Here is a 16,724-nt window from a genome sequence, read left to right as displayed (position 1 = left end):
AAGAGTCTTACATTTCTTGTCCCCCGGTGAGTTTACCAAATATTTGATGATTATGTCTGGCACAAAATGAGGCAGCTGTGAATTCACTGGGGTTTTCCCTTTGTCTTTCTTCTTGCTCTTGTGTGCCCACTGCTGTGTCTCATGAAAAGGAGAAAAATACTCCATAAAGTTGATGACATAAATTTGAGTATCAAACATAGGTGAGCACTCCATTTTGAGCAATAAGATAGTTTTTAAATCTGATATTGTCAGCATTGACTTTTTCTGTAGTTTCCTAGTAAGATATGTAAATCTCTTCTCCACCCATCCATTCCCAATTATTTCATTTAAATGTTAATATACTGGAAATACTTCACTTTATTGGCTGCCAAACAATGCTGATTTTCAAATCTAGCAAGCAATTCACTCAAGCATTTTGTAGGAAGTTATCTTACAAATCATTAGGGATCCTCTTAAAGGGATTCCTTCACTTTCATTCAACCCATAATTCCTTACATCATATTTTTACCTCTCTAAAACACCTTCCACACATAAAATCCAGATTTTTTAGCAATATTTAGATGAACATTTCAAGTTAGCTAATGGTGGTGCAAATTTTCAAACAATAGTTCTGTTTCTTTATAATTGTGCAATCATTTAAAGATTGTATTACATTTCCATTTGTACAGTATGGGAAATGAGAAAATAAAAACACACACAACTCTAGTATTATTAATGCAATTGAGAGGGAAAAACGGCAATCTCTAGGCATACTGAAAATAACATATTTTAGCCTCAGTCAGACACTCTTTAGACTTACAGGAGACCTCCTGTGTTTATAATTGTGAAGGAAAAGAAGGAAATCAAAGAATATGTTCAAAAGATTGCAGATATATTATCAAATATTTTCTGAAAGGCAATATTTTATAACATTGTTTCAACTATCTGGAAAAAAAAACCTCTTTAGAATATGTAAATCTTTCTCAGATACCACTCAGGTTCCAGTAAATCGTTTATTAATTCTCTTTGCCTTTTTGTTCTTGGATAAAGGAACTTCCTTCTGCACCAGCTCTGTAGGCTTTCTTCTCTTTCTAAAATATTGGTTCTTTCCCCGTTTTGTTCAGAAGCCAAATGATTAGCTTCAGGCTCATGACTGATTTCCCATTGTTCCATTCACTTTAACCTCTCTCATTGCGCCAACAATCTGGACCCCAGAGGGATCTGTCACAGTTCTCCAATTCTCTTTCTCCCTTGGCAGCAATTTTTTATTTGATTTTCCTTTTTCTTTACTTTCATAAAAAGCAAAATTCTTACTTTAACCCTTTCTTTTCAATTATCCTTTGGTTATGAGAGGCAGAAAGGGCCTTAATTTCTTGAAACTCATGCAACGTTGACAGTGAACACTGGTGCTCATTTCTTTTTGTTATGACCCAGAGAAGTGAAAATGATATTCTTAAAAATGGTGTCGCCCTTCAATCTATATTTGAATCTATTCGTCATAATGACACACTTTAGTCTGATTCCATCATAGAATAATCTATCTTTTAAATCACCTACAAAGTAAGAACAATCAACAATTAAAGGAAGGCAAAACTGATACCTTCATCTCAAAGAAATATTAATAGTATGGCTTTCAACTAACAAAGTACATTCAATGATAAGACAAACATAGCCATTGAAGTCATTCTGAAGAGAGAAATGTATTGTTATTGTTAGTGGTAGCAACAATAAAAATAACAACAGCTACTACTTGTTGAGACCTTTCCATCATCCATACAGTATACACTGGAGATATTTAATCTTCAAGACACTCTAGAGGCATATAGTTCTTACCCTCCATTTATATATATACACCTCAGGAAACAGCCTCAGAGAGGTTGCTTAATGCTCAGTGTCACATAGCAGAGCCCAAATTCAAACTCATGTATAACTGGAAGGCCAGGATACAAGACACAAGTCAGACAAATGAATTTTGCATGGGATTCCATATGATTTGGAATCTGTAAGTTTTCACCAAAGATAAGAAACAAAATCAAGTATCTTACTTCACTGAAATCACATCAGTACTTCTGGTGCTGTTTCTGAGCCTGTGTTTTGTAAGACAAGACAAGTGGAAATATTTACCAATAACACTCATTTTTGTGAATTGTGAATACAATTATACGCAAAAACTGGTTCAGTTAAGGACAAAACTCCAAGGTATTATAAGAAACATCTGATCAATAGTTATCAACACTATTAAGAACTTTATTAGGTTTAAAGTTTACTCATAAACTTCATTTATTTATAACTTTATTTATTAATTATTTATTACTTTTGCCATTAGAAGTAATGGCAAAACCCGCAATTACCTTTGCACCAATCTAACATTTTTATATTTGAAAATGTTTATATATATATATTTGTTTATTCCATAATTCAATCTATATAAAGAATTTTTGTTTTATTTAACTCATTCACATGTATTATCACACTATTTGAAAAATTTTTTAAATATTTATATATAAGAAAGGTATCAAGGGTGTACTAAACTTAAAGTAGAAATTTGAAAGCTATGTGTTGTCTGAAGTTCTAATTCTGATTTTCTTTACTTAAATTGGCAGTAAGATGAAATGGATATGAGAGTATTGTTTTGGAAGCAATCCCAATGACTACAGGATAGTTTTTATCCGTAATTAATTCTTTTATTTTACATCACAGAACACAAAGGGTGGGTGGGCATTCACATTATTGCAAACCAACTCTGAAATATAAAATATTATTCTTAATTTTCACCATGATTTTTAAGTTCCTTCTGCACTGTTTACAATTATTAAATAAGAGACTCCTTCTCTGGAGTAAGAGACACATCCCTACAAATTGAGAATATATACCATGGAATACTATGCAGTCATAAAAAAGAATGAGTTCATGTCCTTTGCAGGGGCATGGATGAAGCTGGAAACCATCATTCTCAGCAAACTAACACAGGAACAGAAAACCAAACACTGCATGTCCTCACTCATAAGTGGGAGTTGAACGATGAGAACATATGGGCATGGGGAAGGGAAGAAACATCACACACTGGGGCCTGTTGAGGGTTGGGGGGCAATGGGAGCAATCGCATTGGGAGAAATACCTAATGTAGATGATGGGTTGATAGGTGCAGCAAACCACCATGGCACATGTATACCTATGTAACAAACCTGTATGTTCTGCACATGTATGCCAGAATATAAGTAAAAATAAATTAATTAATTAACCTCTTCCTTTAAAAAAAGCATAATTTAAAAACTTTTTTCTTCTTTCCCCTGAGGATCTCCAAGTCAACATAGCAGTGCCACTACTCCCTCCCTCTATCTCCTTTCTTACTTTTATGCCTGTAACATCAGTCCTTTTTTAATAATATGAAAACAAATTTGTGTCTTAAATCTCTTGATTTGGAGAATGATTAAAAACAGCTAAATGTTGAGAAACAGAGGGCTTAGATGGCAGAGAGAGCCTCTTTTACTTCCCAAAACATGATTTCCTGTTGCACAAGCAAATGAGGAGGCTTTAAAAGGTTTAACTGATGTCCTGGGCACCTCTGAGCTTAACATGACATTTTGATAAGAAAAGTTTGTAAATAAATGAGATACACAAGGACTATGTTTCCCTGGAAATTCTCAGGGTTTTAAAATCTAACAGATAATGTGTTTTGAGCTTTCATCTAATTCTCCATTCCTGTGAAATGCAGTGACCCTGAACATTGAAGATCTCTCCCTCACCTAGGATTACGAATCTGTCTGGAAACACTAGCCACATATTGCTGCAGATCAGTAACTGGGACACATAAACAGATCTGATGCACCAGACCCACATTGTACATTCAGACTTGTAATCCAAGCCCATGAGACACGTGAGAAAGCAAAAGGAGTAAAGTATCAAAAGAGGCCAATGAAACAAAGATGGCACAAGAGCACTGTAAGAACTTTATTGCACTAACAGTGAGTTGACAATTCTCCATCTTGAAAAATCCCCGCACATTAATACTATAAGAATCAATCTCACTAGCCTACGAAACAACATTAAAAGAGAGAATTTTTTTCCTATATTCATTGGCCACAAATAACACATTTCATCAGCTGAAAGGGATGTATCTCTACAGAGAAAAAAAATCCTTCAAGCATATCATTCTATTAAACAGTGTCATGCAGAAACTAATCTCAAGATTTTAATAATTTTTTAATGTAAGAGAATCCTTAGGAGAGGAATTTTACAAACCAGTGACCTAAAAATAAGCTGGTGGCATAGGGAGCTATATACAAAAGCACTTCAGGAAGGGGGGGGCGGCTAAGTGGCCATTGCAGTCACCGTAATAGTAAACTATGCTAAGCGCATAGTTGCCAGAGACCTAAAAATGCTATAGGACTTAGCACTGGACAAAAACAAATGAATATTTTCAGAGCATCTATTATGTTCTAGGTGCTATAGTTGCATTACATATTTGGTCTCTTTTTATCTTAAAAAGCTGTGATATAAGGAGTAGCAGCGGCATCTCTAATGTATAAATGAAAGGCCCAGGATTCAGAAAAGACAAGGCAAGTCACATCTAAGTGTCAAGATTGTTCAAAAGATTCAGAAACAACATATACAATGTTTCTTTATAAATATAAACCACATATAGAAATGCAGATATATAGTACTTTAAGATTTTATAGTTAACTTCTGGTTCAATAATGCCATACAAAGCATACATATTCCTCTTCTCCCTTCCAAAATCCCTTTGAAATAACAGTGAAGGGAGACAAAAAAGAATAAATTCATGGCACTGTGAAATCAAGAGAGGATGCCTTCTACAGATATGACATTCAGATATTTTCACAAACTTCTGGTAGATAAAGAATTATATTTAGACAGTCAGCCTTACAAAACTAAAACAGTTCAGCTTACATATATGAGAAGGCTGTAATAGAGAATGCCATTCACTCTGTTGGAACAGATGCACATTCAGGAGGGCTGTAGCATTCATCTCCAGCTGGAGCCCCAAGAACTTTCAATGAAAAAAACAGTGAAATATTTATTTGGTAAGGACTATTAGTGTGAGTGTTTGGCTGAAGACTTAGAGAAAGCCTGCAAGAACTCCAAAATACTTCAATGAACCTGAAAAGTAAAACAAGAATGACTTCCTCCAAGAAGTAAAATTCCCTAGAGGTCACTGTTATAGGTGGCTTTTGTCCTCCCTCAAATTCGTATGTTAAGTTTCTAACTCCCCAAACCTCATAATGTTCCTATAGTGTTTGCAGATGAGGTCTCTAAAGTGGTAAGTTAAAATGAAGCCATTTGTGTGGAACCTAATCCAATATAGTTGGCCTCTTTACAAGAAGAGATTAGGAGGCAGATAGGCACACAGGGAAAACCATGTGAAGACAAAGGAAAAAGATGGCCATCTATAAGCCAAGGACAGGGGCCTCAGAAGAAAGCAACCCTGACAAAAACTTGGTCATGGACTTCCTGCCTCTAGAGTTATGAGAAAATTATTTTTTATTGTTTAAGCCTCCCAGTCTGTGACATTTTGCAATGACAGCCCTGGCAAACTAATACAATCTCATATCATCCACAGTAAAACCTTACTTGAAAAATTGTGGGAGTTCCAGGATAGCCTACCAATCTCCACTGATGGACCCTAAAGGGAAGTCTATAGTCAATCATGCCATTCAAGACAGACCTTCTGCAAAGATCCTATACCAGCTATTTCCCTGAATCAATATACTTCTCATTTTAAAGATATGATAGTTCAACAAAAACTCAACAGACATCTAAGGAAAACAGGATGAAATAGAAAGATGTGACCCTGGATGGATTAAAAATAATACATCGCAGAGATGCAATCTCAAAAGTAAAAATTCTAATTAGTATTTTTGGAGTGCTTCAAGCTATTATGAAATGAAGAGCCAGTCTCAGAACAGAGAGCTATTTCATTTGGAATTTAGAAAATCCTTTCTGAGGCTGAGCGTGGTGGCTCACTCCTGCAACCCCAGCACTTTGGGAGTCCAAGGCGGGCAGATTGCTTGAGGTCTGGAGTTCGAGACCAGCTTGGGCAACATGATGAAACCCCACCTCTACAAAAAATACAAAAATTAGCCTGAAATGGTGTTGCATGCCTGTAGTCCCAGCTACTCAGGAGGCTGAGGTGAAAGAATCGCTTGAGACAGGGAGACAGAGGTTACAGTGAGCCAAGATTGTGCCACTGCACTCCAGTCTAGGTGACAGAGCAAGACTGTCTTATTAAAAAAAAAAAAAAAAAAAAATCCTTTCTCAAGACAACAGCCTGCTTTTAAAATCTGCAAAATCTTAATTTTGAACATGGGCAGTTAAATATTGTCTTTGTTCTTTTTGCATTTTTTTCTTATTCTTCCCAAACCAAACCCAGACCAATGGATGCTCAGGGACAACTGAGGTCATCATGTATTTAAAAAAAAAAGAAGAAGAAAGAAAAAAAGAAAAAAGAAAACCATGCTTCCTAAATAACTGATTTACTTATAAATGTTTTTTAAACGCTTTAGTCATATTTCACAGTAGTGATTCATTCCTTGTGGTCTTCGCATGCCAACTAGGGCTTCCCTGCATCTAAAGATGTAGATAAATACCACTGAAACTTTTGTGAATGATTTGTGGAATTTCCAGTGCCTTCCCTACGAGTGTAATAAAGTCTCAAGACTTTTCTGGGTTGTCTCTGATTAACTTTCTACTTCTTCTGAAATTTTGTTCTCTTCTCTGCTTTCTGTGATTCCTGTAAGTCTTGTTCACTGGTGTCAACCCAAACATGGAACATGGCCCCATCTCCTGGATTTCTTCCTCATTCTCTCAACAAATTTACATGTCAGCTGTCAGTGACTGACTTCAATAGAGATTCGGAGGTAAAAGCAAGGGAGACAGCATATCAACACTATAGAAAGTTTACAATTGAGTATTAGACATTTGTTTTCTTTAAAAAAAAATCATTGACTTTTTACAACTCAGATTCAATTTTCCACTTTTGCTCAACCATTTTACTCTCTCTCTCTCTGTTCAAGCTGCAGCACAACTTTAAAAATGTTGCTTCCATTTTATTACAAAGTCTAGCACTTACCTCCAATTTCATCAACTGATAGACTTTTAAAATGTGATATATTCATACAACAGACTATTATTAGGCAATAAAAAGGAATGAAGGTGGCTCACGCCTGTAATCCCAGCACTTTGGGAGGCCGAGGCGGGCGGATCACGAGGTCAGGAGATCGAGACCATCCTGGCTAACATGGTGAAACCCCGTCTCTACTAAAAATACAAAAAATTAGCCGGGCGTGGTGGCGGGCGCCTGTAGTCCCAGCTACTCGGGAGGCTGAGGCAGGGGAATGGCGTGAACCCGGGAGGCGGAGCTTGCAGTGAGCTGAGATTGCGCCACTGCACTCCAGCCTGGGCGACAGAGCCAGACTCCATCTCAAAAAAAAAAAAAAAAAAAAAAAAAAAGGAATGAAGGGCCGGGCACAGTGGCTCACACCTGTAATCCCAACACTTTAGAAGGCCGAGGTGGGCCAGATCACCTGAGATCAGAAGTTCAAGACCAGCCTGGCCAATGTGGCAAAACCCCATCTCTATTAAAAAAAGAAAAAAAATTAGCCGGGCATGGTGCCGGGCGCCTGTAATCCCAGCTACTCTATTCAGGAGGCTGAGGCAGGAGAATCACTTGAACCTGGGAGGCGGAGGTCGCAGTGAGCCAAGATCGTGCCACTGCACTCCAGCCTGGACAAAAACAGTGAGACTCCGTCAAAAAAAAAAAAAAAAAAAAAAGGAATGAAGTACTGACATATACTACAACATGTATGAACCTTGAAAACATTATGTCAAGTAAAAGAAGCCAGTCCCAGAAGACCACATATTCTATGATACCATTTATGTGGAAAGTCAAAAATAGGGAAATCTATAGAGACAGAAAATAGATTAACGGTTGCCTAGGAGTGGGAAAATTGAAGGGAAATGGGAAGTGACTGCTCTATGGACATTGACTTTTGCTTATAAATGATAAAATATCCTAAAATTGATTGTGCTAATGGCTGCAGGACTCTATAAGAATATTAAAAGTGATTGAATTGTACACTTTAAGTGGGTAAAATTTATGGCTTGTAAATTAATCTGAATAAAGCTATTATAAAACGAACAAAATGTACTCGCACCTAGCAGTCCCTGCTGACAATTGCAATCAATATTTTGTGGCAGAGGGGGTGCAGCAGGTGAGCAACAACCTTTAAAAAAGAGCGTCTTAAAAGGGTTTTTTCCTGTCCAGGAGTATGATATGCAATGATGGCTTCCACATTGATTGATATCTGTGATTTAGTAACATCACCAACCTTCTTTTGGCATACTGATTGTAGTTCATTGCCACCTGCTCTCCACTTATCTCTTGCTGTGATTCCTACTGTTCTGTTCATTCTATTACTAAATAAATCTGTTTCATTTTGTAAGGCTGTGTTTTGGCTCGTACTACACAACAATAAGCCCTTGGAAACTTGGCTCTTCACACTTACTTCTGATATCATTTTAATGGATTTTGGCACACACAGGCAAACTACAGGTAGTCCATTTTCTAAAGGATTATTTTTTCAGAATTGATGAGAAGATATTAAAATCTTAGATAAGGTTTTTCTTTAAATTAAAGTTTCTTTTCGAGCTCTTCAAAACTGTAAGATGATGAGTAAAAAAAAAAAAAAATTAGTAAAGCCAAAGTACCTCCTCCCATGAGCAGTTATTTCAAGTGAACTAATATTTGAACTGGTCATTTTCTTAGTCATAAAAAGTATGAACAAATATATTTTCAAATTTATGTCCATCAATGTAGGCTTATTTTTGGCTTATATGGGTCCAGGTGGACAAGGAGTAGACCCAGGTCTTTGTCCTAGATCAGGATTGCCAGAAAAATTAAAATCTGAGTCCATGTGAAGGTGCTCTCAGGACATAGAGGACAATACTAGGTTGCAGAAGGGAAAAGAACTGCATCTGAAGCAAGGAATCTGCAAAGGACACACAAAGCAGATGATTGGGTCCCTGCGGCAGAGCCTTGAGAGATTCCCTAAGGTAATTAGATACATGAAGTGAGATGTAGTGGGACAGAGCTTTCCAGGAGCTGCTGCAGCCAGCCTATAAATAGGAAAGTGTTGTGAAGGATACTGGCATTCTGATTCCTTAAGCTTAATTTTTTCTTGAGTGCTTAAAATGTAGTAGATTCTATGCCCATGCATATTTCCCAAAATTGTAAGTGAGAATTGGAAATGCAACTCCCAAATCTTCAAATCTGAAAAATTATTCAATCTCAAAACTCATATTCATACTATATATAATAACTTATACCTCTTCCCTCCTGTGACTTTCACATATCAGCTGGAGTTGGGGGAGAGGAGACTAAAGCACCCTCCAGGCACAATTTACCACAAGTTCCCAAATAAACCTTTCACCAACTCACTATGAGAAAGCATAGATGAGAGAAATAACAGCATGCCAGGTTCAACCGAGTCCATAGGTGAGTGTAGCTGCTCAGTAAGTGTTTGTTGATTAAAATTAAGGATGACTAAATCCATGCCCAAACTGAGTCCTTACAAAATGCCACCATAAAATATAAATCTTAGAAGAGTTAGTAAAAGACTTCAGAATACTAACTGCAATGGAGATACTACACAAAACCAGTCATATTAATTCCTACAACCCTTCAGAACAAAGAGCCCAACTGAAAGTAAGATACGCTGTAATTATGTTGATCCTGGCTTTTGCAAATTCCCAAAGCACAGATTACTATCCACTAGGGCCACTTAAACCATTTACTCATTCAGTTACTCTGAGGCTTCCAGAATGAATAGGCAACCAGTCATGGTAATTCCATGAACACTTTATGATAGTCCAAAAAAATAAAAATAAAAATGTGGGACTCTTTTTGAAGATGTCAAAGAACATAGAAATCTCATTATGTTAGTAATTGTGCATGAGATCGCTGGAAGAATTTATTTAGAAAAGAGAGTTTCAGTGTTCTCTCAGTAAATTAAGAAAAAAAGATTTATCAAATTAATATGAAATGCAAATTTCCTGAATAAAGTCTTAATTCTATTGACAGTATTAACCATTTATGCACAATTAATTATTCTCACACAAAGTTCATTTGTGACATTGTTCCATATTTGTAAAATATAAGGAATTTTGGCTGATAAGTTTTCATGGGGATGTCTTCAATAAACCTGCTACTTTTCTAATAGGTACTGATATGGTTTGGCTCTGTGTTCCCACCCAAGTCTCATCTTGAATTGTAATCATGTGTCAAGAGATGGACCTGTAATCCCAACATGTCAAGGGAAGGAGGTGTTTGGATCATGGAGGCGGTTTCTTCCATACTGTTCTCTTGATAGTAAGTGAGTTCTCACAAGACCTGATGGTTTTATAAGTGTTTGGTAGTTCCTCTCTTGTCCATTCTCTCTTCTGCTGCTCTGTGAAGAGGTGCCTGCTTCTTCTTCACCTTGCATCATGATTGTAAGTTTCCTGAGGCCTCTTCAGCCATGCAGAACTGTGAGTCAATTAAACCTCTTTTGTTTACAAATCACCCAGTCTTGGGTAGTAACTTTATAATGATTTGAGAATGAACTAATACAGGTACTTATTGATTATAGGCATTGAACTATCACATATTCCAATAAAAAATCATGCATTCTACAAGCTTAGTGAGTATAGGGCAAGATAATGAGAAACAAGATGGGAAAGCTTTTAAGCAGAGAAGGAAATAAAAATGTGTTAACTGTGAGGTGAGTATTTCAAAATCAGGCCAATATTTAAGATTAATTCCAACACAGATACAGTAAAATAATTTTTTTAATCACAAAAAAGATCAAGTTCAATGTTTGTAATTAATAAAGACAACTAAAACTATTGAAGGTGCCAATTTTTTAACTATAGCTAACATAATTGACCTATAAGAGTTATTTGAACAGTTTCTGACACTTTTTTAAAAATCTAATTTTATTAGCTGCTGCTGCCAAGGAAGGCACCAAGTTAAAATGAAAATGTCATACAAAGTGCCCTTCAGCATAAAATCACCAAAATGTTCCATGCTATTAACAAAAAGCACCTTCACAGAGAACTTCATTTCAGTGCCTTTGACTGAAAAGGGGTTAACTTAGTGAACAGTGTCCTCCATTTATTGCATACTTTCTCTAAAGCCCTGGACATTTCCAGCTGACAAATACAGACACAGTTTTCATTTTCAGAAACAACATTAGTTCGCTGCACCATTGGGTGAAATCCAAGCATTTAGTCAGGCTTGTTTCCCTTGCTGCCTGGCTTAGCACATGTAATGAGAATTATGTCTTTCACTTCCATGCCAACTTGAATACATTAGAAGCAAGAATAACAGAGTCAGCACTATATCCAGATAGACATGCCCACAGAAAATAATCTAATGTGTCCTTACCCAGGTGGCATTCAACTTCTAAACACTGTAACTAATGGACCACAAAAAGCTAATGACAAACTACAGTTTTACATTAGCCTCAGAAAATTTCATAATTTAAACTATTAAACCCATTTGTCCTCTTTTTTTAACCCATTTGTTCTTTTAAGCAGAATAACCTTAAGATTGCCCAATAATACACTCAACTATTTTTTGCCATTTTGAAAATAAGTTATAAAAGTAACATAGAAAGAAGATTAGACTTTATTTGAAATGTTAAAAGGGTAAAATATCACAACAAACAGAATATAATTTTCTAAAGAACAGTTAGGATCATGAAAAGTAAATCTGGATACCCATAATTTTTCACTTAGTTTTATATATAAATTTTGGACTTCTTTTCAGTAAAGTGCTAGGATGTAGACTATATTATTTTGCATATGTTTTCTAATTTTAGTTTTATAGTCCTAAATGAAGTAGATACTTCATTATCTTAAAATAAGGATTTTAAAAACTGAGCCTTAGAGAAATTAAGTAACTTACATGGATGGTCTAGAATCCAAATTTTCTGCTGAGTTATTTAATCACTAGGCTGTATGACCTCCCTAGGAAGTTTTGTCCTTTACAAACAATGACCACATGCTTCTATCATTTTCATTCTATTAATTTTATTTTATATTATTCTATTTCATTTGTTATAATTTTTCATTGTATTTGATTCCTAGTGCTTATACTCTCCAAAGATAAGATTTTTCTTATAGGAGTTAATATTGATAAACCCAAATTTACACCGTTTCTTGCATTTTGTTTTTCTGAGACAGAGTCTTGCTCTGTTGCCTAGTCTGGAGTGCAGTGGCATGATCTTGGCGCACTGCAACCTTCCCCTCCTGAGTTCAAGCGATTCTCCCACCTCAGCCTCCGAGTAGCTGGGATTACAGGCACATGCCACCAAGCCCGGCTAATTTTTGCATTTTTTTTTAGTAGAGACGGGCCTTCGCCATGTTGGCCAGGCTGGTCTGGAACTCCTGACCTCACGTGATCCATTTGCCTCAGCCTCCCAAAGTGCTGGGATTACAGGTATGAGCCACCACACCTGGCCTCTTGCATTCTTGAGCTAACACAACTCTTGCTGTTAGATTAATATTCATTTATTAATTCAGCAATTTTTTTTTTTTTTTTTTGGCTACTGTGATAGATACTAGCTATCCCAATGGCCACTCACATGCCCCTTCCCCTTGGCTCACCTCTGCTTTAGAATTTAGATATTTTCAATATTCACTTTCCAGACTTCCTTTCCAGTAGGGGTGGCTATATGACACGGTTCTATTCAATGAGAGGTAAGTACCAGTCAGCTGAGGAGTTTAGAGAAACATCTCTGCTGCCTCATAAAAGTGATAAATATTGCTAGTACCACCCCTTACCTTCTCTTTCTGCTTCACTTGTAAACATAATGCCTGAAACTGAGGCAGCCATCTTACGTCCATGAGTCAAAAACAGAAGGACAAAGAACAACACACCAAAGCTGGCAGTGCGGATACAGAGAAAAAGTCTTGAGACTTTTCCTTAACCATGTGACAACTGACAACTGAGATTCTTCTAAAGTATCAGTGAAGATTATCTAGTTAAAGGCTCTCTTGGTTGTATTTTCTGTATCCCAGAATCAAAAAGCAATTCTTTTTTTTAAAAAAGTATTATTACACTTTAAGTTTTAGGGTACATGTGCACAATGTGCAGTTTAGTTACATATGTATACATGTGCCATGCTGGTGTGCTGCACCCCTTAACTCGTCAATTCTAACTCACCCCGGTGCTGACCATATTCCAGAGGATACAGCAGACGTTCTCATGAAGCTCACATTCTGGAAAAGACATTCGACAATAAACAAGTAAAGAATGTTAAGCACCATGGAGAACAATAAGTATTCAGGATAAGGAAGTAAAGAGTGACAAGAAGAGCCTAAGTGAAGTTTCTCTAAGGAGGTGGCATTGAGCTGAATAAATACGGGACCAAAAAAACATGCTTTGGAGAAAATTATTGCAAGCTGAGGAAACAGCATCTACAAAGGCTATGAGACAAAGAAATGCCTTACATATTTGAGGACACACAAACGGTCAGTATGTCTGAAGCCCAGTGAATTAGAAAGAGCAAAACGTTGCCACAAAAGTAAGCAATTCAGTTAATATCCATGTAAATTTGTTTGAAAGCCTTTTGTTTATCTGGAAGCATTAAACTTCTTAAATCGCCATTCACTTGACTTTTGGCAATTTGCTTCCCTGCACTAAAAGTATTTTGTAGAACATTATTTTATCTCAAATATCATTTATCCATGACAACCTTGGAACAATTTCAAACACACAAACATTCACCTGTTTTTAAGGACAATAATGATACCAAAAACTTTCTTCAAAGTTTGACTTTAGAGATGCAGGAGATGAATAATGGTGCTGGCTGGTACCATAAAATCAGCTCTCTGAACAGAGGTCTGGCATTTTTTTCACACTTATTTCTCTAAGATACCATCGATACTAACCTACAGCACTTCTTCTTGGTTTTTCTTTTTAACTGAGTTAGCACCAAAGAAGAGAAAAAATTAAACAATTTCCTCACAGCATGTTCAGAAATTTTGACATCCACATTTAATGATGAACTATGGGATTCCTTCAAGCCACCATCTGTGAGCAGAGCTGCTTTAGGAGCAGCAGTGCAAAGATGTTGGATATTTCACTCCGTGAAGAGACAGCTGGTAGGATTAAAAAAAAGAGAGAGAGAGATGAACTAATCTAATCAATTAATCTGGTTTCCATATTCCTTTGTATTTGCATTATGGAAATAAGCTAAGGATGATTGCCTTTCACCTTGCATCTAAGAGGGAAAAAATAATAGATTTGCAAAAGAATGTAACAGTTCTACAAATGGAATCGGAGGGAAACAATGTATCAAGTGGCGAGATGGGATTCTCTTTTAAGTATTCTCTTTTCATGCGGTTTGAAATTTTAATATTAATGTGCAGGTGATCAAATAAGTCTTCAGTAAAAGCATCATAAGGCTAAATGTTGAATCAGAGGATAAACAAAGACACATCCATAGAAATAAAAAATATCATATTATGTTTTCCCTTACATTGGATTGAAATATTTATGAAAGTTTCATTCCATCGTAGGAGAAAGTTTTTCTTTACAGAGGAATTTCAACTAATAAATGTTGAAGGAATTGTAATATTAGAATATGACCATTTTGCAACCCAAATGAAAGCATTGATTCAAGCAATAACCATCAATATATAAAACCATTAGGTAACAGGTCGATGGCAAACTTTTCAATGGGAGGCATCAGGCTGTCACCACCAGAAATCACTGATCAATTTGTGTTACAACTAGTGGGGCCACCTGGCATAGTACCTCCCAATGTGATGAATAGAAAGCATGTAGACCCACCTAAGCAATATTCTGACCAAGAAGTTGAATCTGAATCTAATCAAACTCCCAGAACTTTCATTTACAGGAAATAGGTGGAAAGGAGGAACAATTATAACATCAAAAGAAAGCAGGCGGGGCACAGTGGCTCAACCCTGTAATTCCAGCACTTTGGGAGGCCAAGGAAGATGGATTACCTGAGGTCAGGAGTTCGAGACCAGCCTGACCAACATGGTGTAAACCCCGTCTCTACTAAAAATACAAAAAATTAGCCAGGCATGGTGGCACACACCTGTAAACCCAGTTACTTGGGAGGCTGAGGCAAGAGAATCGCTTGAACCCGGAAGGCGGAGGTTACGGTGAGCGGAGATCTTGCCATTGCACTCCAGCCTGGGTGACAGAGCAAGACTCTGTCAAAAAAAAAAAAAAAAAAAAAAGCGCCAAATCCAGAGCATGAGCATTTTATAGAACATCTATAGCAAGTCAATAGCCTGGAGAAAAAGCTAACGAGAAGAGTGCTTTACGTGAAAAGAGACTTCCGAGGTATGACCCCTCCAAACATGTCGACTTCTTTGAATCCTTATTCTAAAAAATCATTTCTAAGAGACTTTTTAAAATTAGGGAAGGGTAATTCTGAGCTGTGTATAAGGTGATAGCAAATAATTATTTTTAATGTTCATTGTGCTAGTAGCACTATGGGAAAATAGTTTTGGGTTTTTTCCCCCTTTAGAAAGGCATACTGAAGTTTACAGGGAAGAACTGATATTAGGTTTGGAATTTGCCTTAAACTAAATCAGCAAAGAAGTAGGGGGTAGATGCAGCAAACACAGCAAAATCCTCATAATCGAGTGATGGGTATAGCTTATTGAATTATTTGTCCTATTTTTTCCTATTTGAAAGTTTTCATAATGATTTTTAATGCTTATTAATCAGAGCTTCACTAGGTACTTTGTATGAAAATGTCTTTCTAGGACAAATGATATTAGCAAAAGGCAATTAAAAAGAAAATATATGGCTGTTGAAAATACAGTAATAAATACAAGCTGTCCTGTATCCATGGCGCACCACAGGTAAAAAGCCATTTGCATTTATATATGACATCTTTTCATTAACTATGTATGAAATGTATCTATTATCAATCCTGCTTAATAAAAGAAATAAAACATTTAAAAAATTAAAGAAGGGCTCAGAACTGATCCTCAGTTCATATCATTTTTAAGAAAAAAAGTCATATCATCGCATTAACATGCAAATAAGTTTTACCCATTTAGAATTTCTTACAGAGCCATATAGCCAACTATCTACAGACTTCCACAAATTTAAACATCAGTCCTTTTTTTATAGCTCTGGAATTTTGTCTGTTTAAAAGGGATCGTTGTAAATCATTGCAGTCTTTTTAGAGAGAAATCTGGCAGTGTATGGCAAAATATTAAAATATTCAAATGCTTACATTTTGAAATCCTATTCCTGGCTCTACATCCCAAGAGGAAATTGTTCAAAAGAATTTTTAAAATAGCTGTGTCATAGCCAAGTATTTATGATAGCAAAACTTGGAAATAATGTCTAACCATTAGAAATACTTAAGTGAACCAACTCAGTGAAATACTATGGAAAATATGAAGATTATATAGATATATACAGTAGTGTATATTCATACTATTAAGTTGATGGAAAGTATAACTGTAAATTCACTAGGTTTAAAGTGATGTTGTTCTAACACCATTTTAGCTGTGACTGAATATGCGAAGGTCGTGCTATGCAACACTGTAGCTTAGTTTCCTTCAGAGGGTTATCATCAAATTTTATCAAAAGCAATAGATAAATATTAGCTCTTATTCTGATTACTATCATTATTTATCTTATTAGAAGGGGTCAAAAAGAAATGTAAAGAATACTATGTTTGAGACAA

General features: G+C 36.2%; 1 long non-coding RNA gene across 1 annotated transcript; it reads right to left on the bottom strand.

Moving 5' to 3' along the window:
• Positions 1 to 1,087: 1,087 nt before the first annotated feature.
• LOC129532134 (uncharacterized) lies at positions 1,088 to 14,125 on the bottom strand. Its single transcript, XR_008677762.1, has 3 exons — positions 13,933 to 14,125; positions 13,205 to 13,260; positions 1,088 to 1,532 (listed from the first exon to the last, which is right to left on the bottom strand). It is a non-coding gene; the product is annotated as an uncharacterized lncRNA (long non-coding RNA).
• Positions 14,126 to 16,724: the final 2,599 nt, after the last annotated feature.

Source organism: Gorilla gorilla, chromosome 11 (genome assembly GCF_029281585.2).
Source record: "Gorilla gorilla gorilla isolate KB3781 chromosome 11, NHGRI_mGorGor1-v2.1_pri, whole genome shotgun sequence".
NCBI classification, from domain to species: Eukaryota; Metazoa; Chordata; class Mammalia; order Primates; family Hominidae; genus Gorilla; species Gorilla gorilla.
The sequence above is the reverse complement of the archived record's forward strand: the minus strand, read 5'-3'. Positions and strand labels throughout refer to the sequence as shown.